Source organism: Rousettus aegyptiacus, unplaced genomic scaffold, assembly GCF_014176215.1.
Source record: "Rousettus aegyptiacus isolate mRouAeg1 unplaced genomic scaffold, mRouAeg1.p scaffold_m13_p_2, whole genome shotgun sequence".
Taxonomy (NCBI): Eukaryota; Metazoa; Chordata; class Mammalia; order Chiroptera; family Pteropodidae; genus Rousettus; species Rousettus aegyptiacus.
In genome coordinates, this window is record NW_023416295.1 from 139,255,415 (window position 1) to 139,270,041 (window position 14,627).

General features: G+C 33.9%; 1 pseudogene; it reads right to left on the minus strand.

Annotated features, from left to right (window-relative positions):
* Positions 1–14,249: 14,249 nt before the first annotated feature.
* Positions 14,250–14,367, minus strand: LOC118614144 (annotated as a pseudogene).
* Positions 14,368–14,627: the final 260 nt, after the last annotated feature.

Sequence of the window (14,627 nt, forward strand, 5' to 3'; positions counted from 1 at the left end):
TGAATTAAAAGGAGGTAAGTATGGATATATAATAGCAAATAAAATGAAACAGTAGAAATTGAGATTGGTAGATATCCAGGACATTGTAGGTAGACCATGATATGGTCCTTAGAATTTATCTTTAATATAATGTGATATGATTTAAATTATTCTGAACTCACAGATGCTATCATGTTATAGTATCAACATGTTATAGCATCAACATTCATTTAATTCTGATGTGACCATGTAGTTTTCTCCATGTTTCTTCATGCCTACTTTTTAGTTTCTTGAATCTGTGAGTTTATAGTATTTTTAAAAAATTAATTTAGGGGAAAATGGCTATTATTTCTTCAAATGATTTTTTTTCATTCCCTTCTCTCCTTTTGGTCTCCAAATACATGAATGTTTAGTTGCTTGAAATGCCTTATATTTCACTGATGCCCTTCCCATTCTGTCTTCAATTTCACTAATATATTCTTCTGCTATGTGTATTCTGCCAATAATCGCACATGGTCTATTTTTCATCTCAGACACTGTAGTTTTTATTTCTAGAAGTCAGATTTAAATTTTTAAAAATATTTTTCGTATCTCTATTTAGCTTCTTGAACATATGAAAGTTGTAAGCGTTCTAGCGTCCTACTATGTCATCTCTATCATTTCTCTGTTGGTTTTACTTAAATAATCTTGTAATCAGAATTTCACTGAATTCTAGTTAGTGAAATGGTAATTGCAGGCATTCAACTCCAATGCCCACTTATGCCATTGTTATCGAAAAGTCTATTGAAGATCATGGCTGTATGTTCATAAATGCAAACACAACATCTTGATCCTAACAAATGTCTTCAGGATATCAGAGTTTGTTTGCTTTTGGTGTTTCTGCTATTTATATAAAACAATGTAAAACATCAATGTCACAATAATTTTTAGTACCCTAAAGCCAAAGAAAAGCATGTAAAGAAATTCAGAATTTTTCACATATAAATCTATTAGATACAGGTAAGTTTCACTGAAGTCGTTGATTTCTCCTGTGACACTTTAGAGAAGGACACTTACTGTTTTAAATTTTTTTCCAACCACCATGATATTTTGCCTATTAAATTATAGGGAAAATTGTACCTACCTTATTTAGATCAGTTGTGATCACCAGTATTTCAGATATGGCTATTCTTGGCATTCATTAGTTTAACAAATATTTATAGAACACTTATTCCGTATGAGACATTGGGCTACATTTTGAGAATACAATGGTGAGAAAAATAAAGCTTAGAATAGAAAGGAAGAGTTATGTAAAGGTAAAGTCATGCGTATTAAATGTCTGTGTTATTGGCCTGAAATTTTTATCTCTTACAAAGTAAATGTGAATTTGAGATTGCAAGGAACTCTTTTCCTCTCTCTGTCTACAACATGAACTGATTAAAACTCTAGACTTCAGCCAAGTGATCTTTAAGGAACAGCTGAAATTCTGTGGAAATGGTATATAGAGATGACAGGAGGCTTTTAAAAATTACAAGTGGTATCAGAGATATCAGTAGACTGATATGAGACTGACTTTAAAAGGGTAAAACAGAATGGTATCCATTCCCCCAAGTATATGGCCATGCCTTTATAAGAGCTTGAGGGCTTGATTTACATTCTGATTTCCAGAAGAACAGCTAAAAAGAGAACAACATAGAAGGTAATTTTAATGTGTCTGTCTTGGACTTTAAATTTCTAAAAAAAAAAAAACAAACAAAAAAAAACAAGTGACCTCTTAAAAAGGAATAAGCAATTATAGTATTCGTATTCATTCTAGCAGCCAAGGAAGAGAAAGTCCTTGACAATTATCAAATTGGCCTGACTCTTATCTGACAAAAAATGTGGTGACCTGAGCACTTTTAAGCTTGCAAGAGGAAGCTATTTTCGATAGTGAAATAAGAAAGAGCCCTGTCAACCCTGGAACAAAAATGTTCTAATTTAGCCTTTCAGAGTATAAAGGGGCAAAATGGTCTTATTTTGGCCTTATTATGAAATGATGAAGTTGAAGTTTTCATGTTAGACTATAATTGCAAAGAGAACTTATATCTAGTCATGCTGGAGTTAAGAGACATTTTTGGATGTTTTTGGCAACCAGTAATGGGACCGGGAATAAAACTATGATAGTCATAAAGTCATAAAAGTTCCTTTTTGCAACTATTTCCTTCTTTACTAAATGTTACATAATAAATTTGCTTAGAAAGAATTCATGGCAATAATTTATGATGGGAAGGTGACATCATCATTTATTGCCTTTAAGCAAAGATACTTGTTCAAATACACTTACAACTATATTTTTCATTCAGGGTCTACTCGAAGTTTGTGTCAATGTAAGTTAAGTGGTCTCTGATCCTGTACTCCAGAGAGACAGAGAAAATGGTATGAATGAAACCTTTTAGGAGAAGTGAAAACTTACCTATTATCTACATTTACTTGTTGTCCACCAAATTCTTTTCCTTCTTCATGGATATTTAGCTGACCAGGTTATATTTTTAGCCTCACTAATAAATGCCATTCATTCAACTTATAGGAAAGCACTCCGAGGGCCAAACAAAACATGACTTTGGGCCTGATATGATCTTGGGGTAGCAGATGTAACTAAGAAGATGTTTTGTGTTCCTCTGAAATGGAGATTTTAGCAAGCCCTATGGGTAGGTCAAAAACAGAATTTCTTGGAAAACCTGAGGAGGTATGTTTAGATAGAGGAAATTTAGCAAGAGTCATGGAGCTTCCTTTAGGAAAGTAGAGTGGCTTTTATACCCCCTGAAAGTAACTCAAGTAACAAACTCAAGTTTTTTGAGACCTGGTGTAGCAGGAAATAGCAGAATCATTTATATACAAGTTAACTTAAGAATCTGAGGGAAACTTAGAAAATTGAATAGACCTTGGTATTATGAATGGCAAATAATGCAACAATGAACAACAGGAACAAAAGACTAAACGCAGGACGAAAATTGGAGATATATTATTGGATGTCAACATAAATGACACTACATGAAGATCCAAAAGCCTTCCAGATAGGACAACTTAGTTACATAAGACTGAGAAAATCAGATGCTGCTCTGTGGAAGACAGGGTCTCTGAATTGATTGAGATCGAGTTTCTGCCACCTTGAAGAATGCTACTTGTTAAAAATTAAATGAAGTTAGAAAACTAAAGGTAATCATAATATTGCATGAGTTTGCCTTTTGAGATTCATATCTGTTACAAACTGACTGAAAGTGAAAAGTTAGTTTTCTAAATTTGCCCTGAAAACAAATGAGATTTTTTAGAAGATTTTTATGCTGCTGACTTTCAAATTTATATCTCTAGCCTGACCTTTCCCTTGTCTCTAGATTCTTAGTTCTAATTACCTTATTCAACATCTTGATTTGTGTGTCAAATAGCTTATCCCTACATACGAAAACCAAACTCTTCATTCTGCAACCTCTCCCAAACATATACCTCCCTCAGTACTTTCTTCTTCAGGAGTGGGACAACCATATATTAGTTACTCAAGTCAAAAACCTAAGAGACATCCTTTATTTTCCTTTTTTCCCCACATAACCCTCACCAATTCAGTATAATGGTGATTACTGTGGATTTTAATTCCAAGTGTATCTTTTATCTGTCCACTTCCCTCCATCTCTACTACAACCACCTAAATTCAATCTTTATCACGTTGACTAGACTATTGCATTTGCCTCATAATCAGTAGCATGCTGAGTGAGCCCATACCAATTCATGAGAACCAATTAAATTTTCAGGAGTTTTGCAAGCCAAAATTTGTTGTGTTGGTAGCTTAAAACAGGTCATGATTGAAAGTATTTACATCGTGAAAATCAGCAAACAAATCAGGGATTTTCCTCTCCTCCAGAGAGCAAGTTATTAAACATTTACCATTATATCATTGTTCTTGTTTTCACATTTACACCCCTACAACCCATTGGCAGCACAACAGCCTATGCAGTCTTGTAAACACATCAAATATGTCTTGTGTCTGCCCTGGTTAAAATTCTCTATTTCACTATTGGAGCTACAAACATTCAAAATTTTAACCAAGGTTTAAGAAATTCTAAATGATCCATTTGCTTCCTACTCCTCTGACTCCAGCTCCTACCACTTCCTGTCTCATTTCCTACACTTCAAACATGTTAGCCTTCATTTTGTCTGAAACATCAAACTTTCTGTGATTTGGGGTCTGTACATTTGCTGTTCTCCTTTCCTAGAATGGGCTTCACTTTTATCTTCATGTGGTTGGTTCCTTCTTGTCATTCAGAGTTTAGTTAAAATGTTATTTATTCAGCAAGGACTCTCTTAGCTGCAAAATCTATCTCTGCCTAAACTTTTCTGTTTTGTTTTGTTTTTTTTTTTTCCTTCATAACCTTTATCACTACTGGGATTTATTTATTTATTTGTTTACTATTTGCTTCTCTCATTAGACTAGAAATTCTGAGACTAGGTGACTTTTTCTCACTGCTCTCTTTCCAGTGCCTAACAAATGATTGGCAGTCAACAATATTTTTGAACATTATAAAAATATTCTATCCTTACCCAGACTCCCACTATTGATAAAAATTGTTTTTGTTGTTTTGGTTTTATTCTTTGTGTATTTATAACCCCAGAGAGTCTTAATTTGGGAAAATCAAGGCATCCCAAGTAATTAAAAATGTTTTTCCTCCACAGGTATACAAATTTACTGAAGAGCACTCTTTCAGTAAAATCTCAAGTTCTAGAAAATCAGAGGATTGCTATACTAAATCCTTCTACAAATCCAATGTAGGATAAAAGACTAACAGGGGCATTAAAACATGAACTTGGGATTTGCCACTTTGAACTATAATTTATTTGTTTATTTTTCTGTTGTTATGTTAGTCCTAACTTCCTCCAAGACAGGGACTTCATGCTTTTAAGCATTTTATATTTCTAATACTGATCCAATGCCTTCAAACAGTAGGGCTCCACATGTTTGTAGAATTAGTTGTGTTTGATGATTAGAGATGTTTATAGAATTTATTGGAGGCAGAAATAATAGGGCAGTTTATCTTATTTTGGAAATGAATCTATATCAGAGAAGCAGAACAAACAATGTATAAAATTAAATAGAAGAAGAATGATTTGAGTTATTAAGAAATAGCTGCATGATACAAACTGAATGTATATTTATTACAAATGAGATGGAAGAATTGAATTTATAAAAATTAGTTTTAGAGATTATTCTTTTTTTTCTGGAACCAGAGTGCTAAACTCATAATCAGTTAAAAAAAGATGATCACAAAAATGTCTTCTAAGGTGGCGGGATTGACAGGGGGACCTACCTTCTCCGTCGCAGAGTACTGACACACTATTTGAAAGCTGGGTGCTGGGGCTAAACTGAAGATAAAGGAAGTAGCTAGGCTAGTGTTTCACGTGGGGAAGAAGAAAAGAAAGACATTGGAAACAGGGTGACTGAGGAGCAACTGCTGAAAGTTCTAAGGAGTGCTTTTAGTTGTTTGCTGTGTAATATGAAATAAAAATCCTGCCCTTCAGCAATTCTATAGGATCTTCGATATACTCCTATTTGTTCATTAATGCTTCTGAGACAGTAGTTTCTTTAGAGAGAGTAATAGCTAGGTTTTATTACTCTATGTGGACTTGGTAACTAGAAAGAGTTTTTTTTCACCCTAAGCCTCTGTTCTGACAAATAGGCTTCTGTTTTATAGTTCTCTTTGCAGAAAGTTGCCTATTTAAAGGGCATACATCGTTTCCCATTGCTTTTAGAATAAAGATCAAACTCCTTTAATAGAGCCTGTTAAACCCTCACTAATCTGGCCCATCATTAGCTCTGAAAGCTGATCTTTCCCTAATTTCCACCTTGCTCTCTGCCCTTCTGACATACTGGCTTTTAAAGTCCTTCAAATATCCCCATTTACTTCTTGTCACAAAGGTCTTCACTACACAATTTCTTCTTCCTGGAATGCTCTTTCCTCCACCTTTCACCTTCACCTATTTGGCCTTCTGTTCATTCTTAAATATCAGCTCAAGAATTGATTCAGTGGTGAAGCCTTTCCTGACCCTACAGTTTATATGACATGTTTTGTTATATGATATGTTTATCTCTTTCTGAGTATGTGCTTCAGTTTGTAATTGTATAATTATTAGTATGACAATTTGCTTAAGGTCTGACTACTACACTAGGTTGTCAACTTCTTGAGACAGACTTTGTCAGTTTAGAATCATCATTTTCTCTGATCATCTAGTTAAGTGACTGGCCTATAGTAGATATTCAACAACAAAAAATGCCTAATTCTTATCCTATCATCTTGACCTCTCATTCTTTGTCTCCTTAGTAAATTCATTTTCCTTTTCCCTGATCATTAAATGTTTTAGCTCCTTGAGGTTTGGTCCTAGGTTATTTTCTCTTCTCATTTCTTATTCTTCCTAAGATTTCATTCAATTGAATGGATCCACTTATCGCCTATACAAAGACTAAAAGTATCTGTCTTATCCATCCAATCCCTTTATGAAAGTTCAAAATCTATTTGTTCAACAACTTTTATCTACCCAACTGAATATAAGAATGATAAATCAAATTTAACATGTCTAAAACTAACCTCATGTTTTTCCCACTGTATAGCCATTATTTCTCCAGAATTCCATCTAATTGTACTAGCTAAAAACATGGTAGCCATGCTTATGGAAATAATTGCAAATATCTTTAGTTCTGCTTTGATTTAAATTATAGTTGATAACAGAAGTCAAAGGATGGAATAGAAATTGTTTGACATAATTGCTTTTGAGTATGCAAAACACTAGTTAGCCATTATTATCAACTTAACTGAACAAGGATATCATCCGCATAGCTGGATAAGGAAAGTCAGTAAATATTTATGTTTTAGTTGCAGTTCTTATTGATGTGTAGGTATTTCTAGTATTCTTTTTCATACAAATCATGTGAGTTGTATATGTTATACAGAACTTGATATTGATATTTGCCAGATTCATTAAATGATAACTTGTAAGTTTATGAGATAGCTTATGAGAGTTATATATAAATATTAAATATCATCTGGAGTATATTTACACATATTTTTCAGTTTTATAAGTAGGTTAGGACAAGCACACTTATTTCAATTTTTCTGAATAATAAAGCATTAGATTACTAAAAATAGTCACTTACCCAAGATGAATATTTGTAATAGGTGAATTTCATAGTTTTATTTAGATTACAACTTGGATCCTCTTAGGAGAAAGTGGGTGGGAAATATACTCACCATCCCTCATTAATAGAATGAGATCTTATACTTGATAAGATCTATGAAAGAGACAAGGGAGATGAGAACCAGTAATAGATTGCAGTCTAGAGACACCTGGGTCTCTTGTCCACTCCTTTCTTTACTACAAAGTGGAAAAAGGAAAGCTTATGCACATGTCTGGGTATATTTCCTGCCCTTTTCAATAAATCAAGAGGAATAAGTCTACTTGGTTACAAATTTGTGAGCTCTTGAACTTTCATCTGTTTAGATTATTGTGCTTTTAGAAAAGAAGTATGTTCTGCCCTTTCTCGGGTCCATGTAAGTGCCACAGGGTTCTTGTTAATTATCATTACAAAGTTTGCTCTGTCTGTGGAGAAAAAAATATATTGAATTGAAAAACCTCAAAAGCATCAAAAATAAATTGTAATTGTGATCATGGTTGTTTCAAAGTTGTTTCTGAACACTTTTAAGGCTTTTGTATAAAAGCACCCGAAGGCATCAGATTAAAATTAATCAAAGCCTTTGCAAAGCTTACTGTTCTACAGCAGAAGGAGAAGCAAGCTCCAATGTTAATCCACAGGTTTCTAGGAGTCTAATGGGAAGGAATGAAGCCCAATAAAGCTAGGTCTGCCTCCTGACATTATTCTCTTCTCTGTATGGATCCTTTGCAGGGAGAACCCATTAGTGATGGAAAAAAATGAGCATGGCTGGTGGAAGGCAGCACATAAAAAACAGAAACTACTGGAATGTTCATAGATCCAGAGAAGATCCATTTAAAAGGACTCCTTTATTTGAATGCTCATTTTATCCTGACGAATCACTATACCATTTAATTAGTATTATCACTCAACTTGGTTTGCCTCCTACTTCACATACTGTTCCTTATCTATTTCCTCTGCTGGATTGTCCTCTTCTCCCTGACTTTAAAATAATGGAGTAGGCTAGAATTCTGTCTTTGATTCACCCCCACCCCCTTCTCTATCTGTGCTCACTCTCTGGGTGACCTCATTCAGTATCATAAATTTAAATGCCATCTATTTTAAATCTTTACTCCAGAACTCTCCCCAACACTTGAGATTTGTTTACTAAACTGCCTACTGGAATCTCCATTTGGATGTCTAGATATATATCAAATTCAGTAAAATCAAAATTGAACCCCTGATGTATTCCTGCCACCACTCCTTCTCTGGCTTGTCACAGCCTCCTCCATCACTAATGATGCCACTTCATCCTTCCAGACAACATTTTGAGCCCTCATTTTCTTATGGTTTACATCAAATCTGCTAGAAAGTCCTGTTTGTTTTCTCTTTAAAATATATTCAGAGTCTGATTATTTTCCATAATTTATACTATTACTACCTTTCTCTGATGCACTCTCTTTTCATATTTGGAATATTCAATAGGCCTCCTAACAGAACTTTTTGCTCATATGTCCAACCCAATAAAGGCAATTCATAGCATAGCAGAAGCAGACAAAGGGTCCTTTTATTATGTGGGTCAGATTACGGTACTCAGAACATGTCTTCATTTCTCTCTAAACCCCCAAATGGCTTCTCATACAGTGGCCTACTAAGATCTATATCAGATGTCCCTACTTCACCTCTCTGACATTATCTCTCCCTCATTCACTTCTCTAATCAGTCTACTCCAGGCATAGGGCCCTCTTTGCTGTTTTTCAAGTATTCACGCAAACACCCACTGTACAACTTTGTACTGTTTCCCCTGCTGGGAACATTCTTCCCCTACATATCAACTAACTTGTCACTTCTTTTCCAGATGTCTTTTCCCAATGAGATATACAATGATCCCACTGAAAAGGCTAGTCCACCACTCCTGCTCATACCAATAATAATTCACTCTCACGTTGCTTTGGTTTTTATTCACCATTGCATTTACCATTACCCATTTCTAGCATGCAGTACATTTTATTTTTTATTGTTTGCTCCCATGCTCATAATAAACTATAAGCTCCAGGAAGGAAATGGTCTTTGTTGTTGATGTCGTTGATATATTTCAAACATATAAGATAAAGCTTGACTCACAGCAGGTGCTCAATAAATATTTGTTGAATTGTTGATTTGAAACATTACATATTTATATAAATTATTTTAACTTAGGCACCATTTAATGTTTAATTCTCCCCTAAACAGTAGACTCAGTAAATTCAAGTATTATGCCTGTCTTAGTCATCGTTTACCCCTAATACTACTTGGCATATTGTAGGCAATCAGAAAATATTTGTTGTATAGGTGATCACAAAATACGGCAATGACAGATCCTTTATAAAACTATACATAGGTAATATTTACATGTGTTTTAATTATGACCGATTCTGGATTTTGAACCCTCTCATAAAAGCATGAATTTTCCTATGGTATATTATATTATTCCCCAAAAGGTCATAAAAGCAGCCAGCTGTTATACTTGCCTCGTAGTTTACACATTAGTCAATCTACAGGTCAATCCATCAGCCAACCTTCTTGAGATCTTTGGGCAGATCTCGTTAACTTCCAGAGTTTCTGGTCTTGATTCATGGAAATATTCAAAAGCCTGGTACTTGCACCTAATGCCTATATCACTCATTTAGTAATTAACCTGGAACATTTTTATAAAAGTTCTAATAACCTTTTTATTTTTGTCATAATTCAGTTCATGGTGTTTTTACTTATATGTTTGTATATTTGTCACACTTCTTTTTAACCATTTCACAGGCTACTTGAGATCAGGACCTACGCTATATTTCTTTGGACTTAATTATACAATATTTTTGCTCCTTGGTTTGGGAGGGCATATAGTCATAGTTTCAGCAGTAACTTAGATGTCTAAAAGTCCTATCCTAAGCTTATTCTAAATATCCTGGAAAAAAATTATGTCACTACTAGTTACCATATATTCCAATTATCTCAGAAAGACCTTAGAAAGAAGTAGATAAAATTGGTCTATATCACTATTACTAGAGTTATAAAACAGCCCGAGTAGTGTTAAAAAACAAAGTTCAACAAAGTAAATTTGAAGATCTAACTGGCTTTATTAAGTGATTTATGACTCAAACAGCATCCTGTCTAGCAATTAAAAGGGCACTCCAAGAGGTTGTACAAAATAGAGAGTTTTTATAGGAAGAAGGGTGGGGCCAGAGAATTATTTACAAAAAAAAAAAGAAGAATTATTTTTAGATCAGGGCATCTTCTTGTGAGGAAAGAGACCTAGAACGGTAAGGAGAAAGATTTTTTATTATACAGATTGACTCTTATTTCTGTGGGGGATGAAGAGGGCCCACATCATAATTATTTTATTGGTGTTGACCCAAAATTTTCAGACTCTCTGACTGAGATTACATTTTTGGGAGAGGTTGAAAAAGCAATTAGGTCAGCTATGAAATCTGTTTGGTATCATGGTCTTTAGTACAAGTGACCTCTGTGGTTTTCTTCTATAACAGCAGGAAAGTTTCCAAATACCTTAGTATAGAGGGATAGCCTTGGATAGAGCTAGGATGAGACAAGGCTACATTTATACAGGCCAAAGGAAATAAAATTCTGACAAAGAGACTGGTAGTTTCAGCAAAACACAATAATTAGGCAAAAACAATGGAGTCAGAGCAGACCTTAGGCGTACTAGCATAACAACTACCTTAAAAAAATTAAGTTTCTAATGTTAAAACTCTGAGACTATCCTTCTAAAGTGTTCTGTTTTAAATTCTAATTTCCAAGAGTACCTGCCAATAAGGCTTAAATTTATTAAGAAAAAATTATGTGAAGATGTTTGTAAAATTCAGCAATGAATATCATTCATTCTCTCTCTCTCTCTCTCTCTTTTTTCTTTTTGAAGAACTAAGAAGAAACATTAGCTTTGACAGAAAACTGAACCCTCAAAGGGATATTGGATGGAAGACTCTTTGTACAAAGACCTGAACTGCCAGCAGGTTACAGCTAATCCAATTTGAAGTAATAATTTAAAAGTGAAAACCTGTCTCATTATCTTTAACTTGTCATCAAATTATCCTTAAGATGTTATAATTATTTTTATTATATACCTTGTAAATTAATATTCAAGTACCACCAAGAAAAGGATAGTATTTTAGAGTCAAATTTTATTAAATTTGTTCATCAAATCTGTGTGAGAAAAATGATAATAGGATGTTCTCTTCTTCCAACTCTGAAGTAGTATTAATGAGCCATTTTTGAATCAGTTTTTTTTTTCTTGTTCAAAGAAAGAACAACTCTCCTATAGCCTAAGTACAGAAAGAGGACTAGAAGAAACTTTAGAGTAGGCTTGCTCTGTGATCCTAAAATGCTCCCTAAGATTTAAGAATGGCGGTACCTGCCCTTTCCTTCTTCTAGGTCATTATCTGGGCCTTAAAGTAATATAAGGTCAAACAGCCATATATTGGAAGAGCTATTTAGTTGGAAAGATATTCACACTGTTTCTCGGGAATGGGAGTGGGTGGTGGAAATTATATTACTGTTTTATAAAATAAGTTTTCACCTACTCCCCCACCTCCAACTCCCACCCATCTGGCAATCATCGAAATGTTCTCTGTATCTACAAAATAGTCATAGAAATGTAAAGTATAGTATAAGGAATACAGTCAATAATACTGTAGTAACTATGTATGGTGTCATATTTCTTAGGGTGATCACTTCATAAGTTACATAAATGTCTAATCACCATGTTGTACACTTGCAACTAATATAATATTGTATTCCAAATATAATTGAAAAATAAAAAATATTCTAAAAAAGAAAATGTTTTATTCTAGAGAAGCAAAGGGTGTCTCACAATATAGGCATTTTTACTATAGGAAACCTCTTACTTTCTATCTTATTTCCAAATGATATACATACCCATCTCACGTACAGACTTCGTCACACATAGCACTTTATGTAGTATGACAGGTTTTTTGCTAACAAGAGAAATTACAAACCGTGGTTTGAATCATAAAAGGCCTCTGTTGTCATAACAGGGAGTTCTTTATTCCTTCATTAAAAATTAACTATACATTCAGCTTCTGGTAAAAATGATGGAGTAGGTAAATGCTGTGCTTGCCTCTTTTCACAATCACATTGAAATTACAACTAAACTACAGAATAGTTATCATGGGGAGTTGCTTGAAATCTGGTTAAACAGAAGTCCTACAACTGGGAACACACAAAAGAGGCTACCTTAAGACTAATCTTTTAAGGTTGAAATTTTAATTATTATTTTAATAAAATGATAATAATAAATAACTACACATTAGAGTTAGTTTTCCATTTTGAAGCAGTGGATAAAACAGATGACAATTTATATAGTCACAGATTCAACCATCTTCACATAATAAGCAGTCATTCATTCATTCACCTGTGTCACATTTTCCCACAAAAATTATAGACTAATCACAAAATTACTAGTTAAAATGAAAGAAATTCTAGAAAAGGAGAAGTCATGAAATTATTATCAAGACATTTTCATAAATTGTATCAAATCAGCTTATGAGTCATCTTACAGTACTTTGTGAGAATGGGAAAATGAACTGGTGAATGAGTTTTTCATGAGGGAGTAAGGTCAAAATATGCCTACTGGTTAGTCCACAATCTGAGAAGACAAGGTCAGTTGTCCCAGCACTAGAGTAGGCCTTGCTCAATTAGGAAGTAACATGAAGGTACTTGGATACCTGCCATCAGAAGAAGGCACCAAAGCAAGAGAATATTCTCAAACAGGTGATGGAACCATAGCTAAGATATATTTCAATTACTTTTACTGAGCATTTATGTAATAACTCAAAGTTTATAATATGCTCTTGTATACAGTGTAGCCTGTTATGTTCACAGCCACATTATAAGAAATATAGACAATATCATCACCCCAAAGAGGGGAGGCCATCGTTCCAAATTATTAATGAAGAAAGAGTTTTTTTCTTGTCTTTAACTTATTCATTTATTTTTTAAAAATCATTTTTTGAGTACAGGGTACTGTCATGCACTTTGAGAATAAAGTACTCAGCAAGATATGCATGGTTTTTTTATCTAGTGGAAATGACATTCTAGTGGAAGATTCAGATAATGAGACACATAAATAAATATCATCATTCTCAATTGCAATAAATGCTATATAGAAAACAAATAATACGTAATAGCAAGTAACCTTGAATACGGTAGTGAGGAAAAACTCTTTAAAGAGATGATAAATCACCGGGAACTGAAGGATGTTATAGTGTTAACCACTCAAAATACGGGAGAAGATTGTTACCGGAAGGTGAAAAAGAACATACAAAGGCTCTGTGACAAAAAAGAAAAAAAGAAGTTAGGAGATGGAAACTGCGAAGTCACGGAGGTAAAATGCAAGCCAATTCCAACTATGTCTCACAGCTTTATTATATTTTAATTCTTCCTACAGCCAACTCTGAAGCAAATAAAATATAATCCAGAAATCTCCCAATGGAGAGATTACAAGAGGTCTTACTTATACTTGGAGGTCACCAGTGGTTAGTATGGGTTATTTTAATGATCAGTTTCTGACCTAATTAACCATTAAAGTGACTAACCTAATTTTACTAAAAATGTCACAATTAGATTTTATAATCAAAGGGCTTCAGTTAATGGGATTTTTATGGAACCCAGAAAAGTAAGCATAGTAATCAAGAGCATAATCCTTGAAGACAGAGACAATGATTTGAATACCAGTTCTGTTACTTACTGGCCATATAATCTGAGGAAAGTTTCATGGTCTCACCTGAGCCTTAGTTTTATTTTCCATAAAAAAGATTTATGCTACTATCATGTAGGATCAACATAGGGAATAAATGATAAAAAGCATGTAATGTGTCCTAAAATAGAACTCTATCAGAAAAAAAAAGTCTCTTTCTGATCTAATATAAATTCTTTCTCTTTCATTGAATGAGTCTGATCCTCTCCTAAAATTTCTTAGACCAATTTTGCCTCAATATGGCTGCTTGTGAGTAATCCCTTTTTTTTTTTTTTTTTAAGTGTGGCAACCCTTGGTTGACCTCACAGATTGCAAGGATCTTGTCAGCTTACAATCCTTATTTATTTTTTTTATATTTTATGTCTACAGCACCTGGTCTTCCTAGGTGGTCTCCCATCCAAGTACAGACTAGGCCCGACCCTGCTTAGCTTCTGAGATCAGACGGGACAGGGCTTGTTCAGGGTGGCATGCTGTAAACTAGTAATCATTCTTTTCTAACATGAATCTTATTGTCTTTGAATATGGACTTATTCAGTTTAATATTTTATCTGTTCTACACAGAACTACATAGGGGATTAGGCTCGTTAAGAAGCTGCCTGAAAAATCAATTTTAATTACTCTTTATTTTAGGGAGTACATATCTTCATCAACTTAATAGAATATGAAAAATCATGTTTTGATATGATTTTAGGTAAGGATTTTTGAAGAGTATCCTTGTTTCAAATGAATTATAAGCAA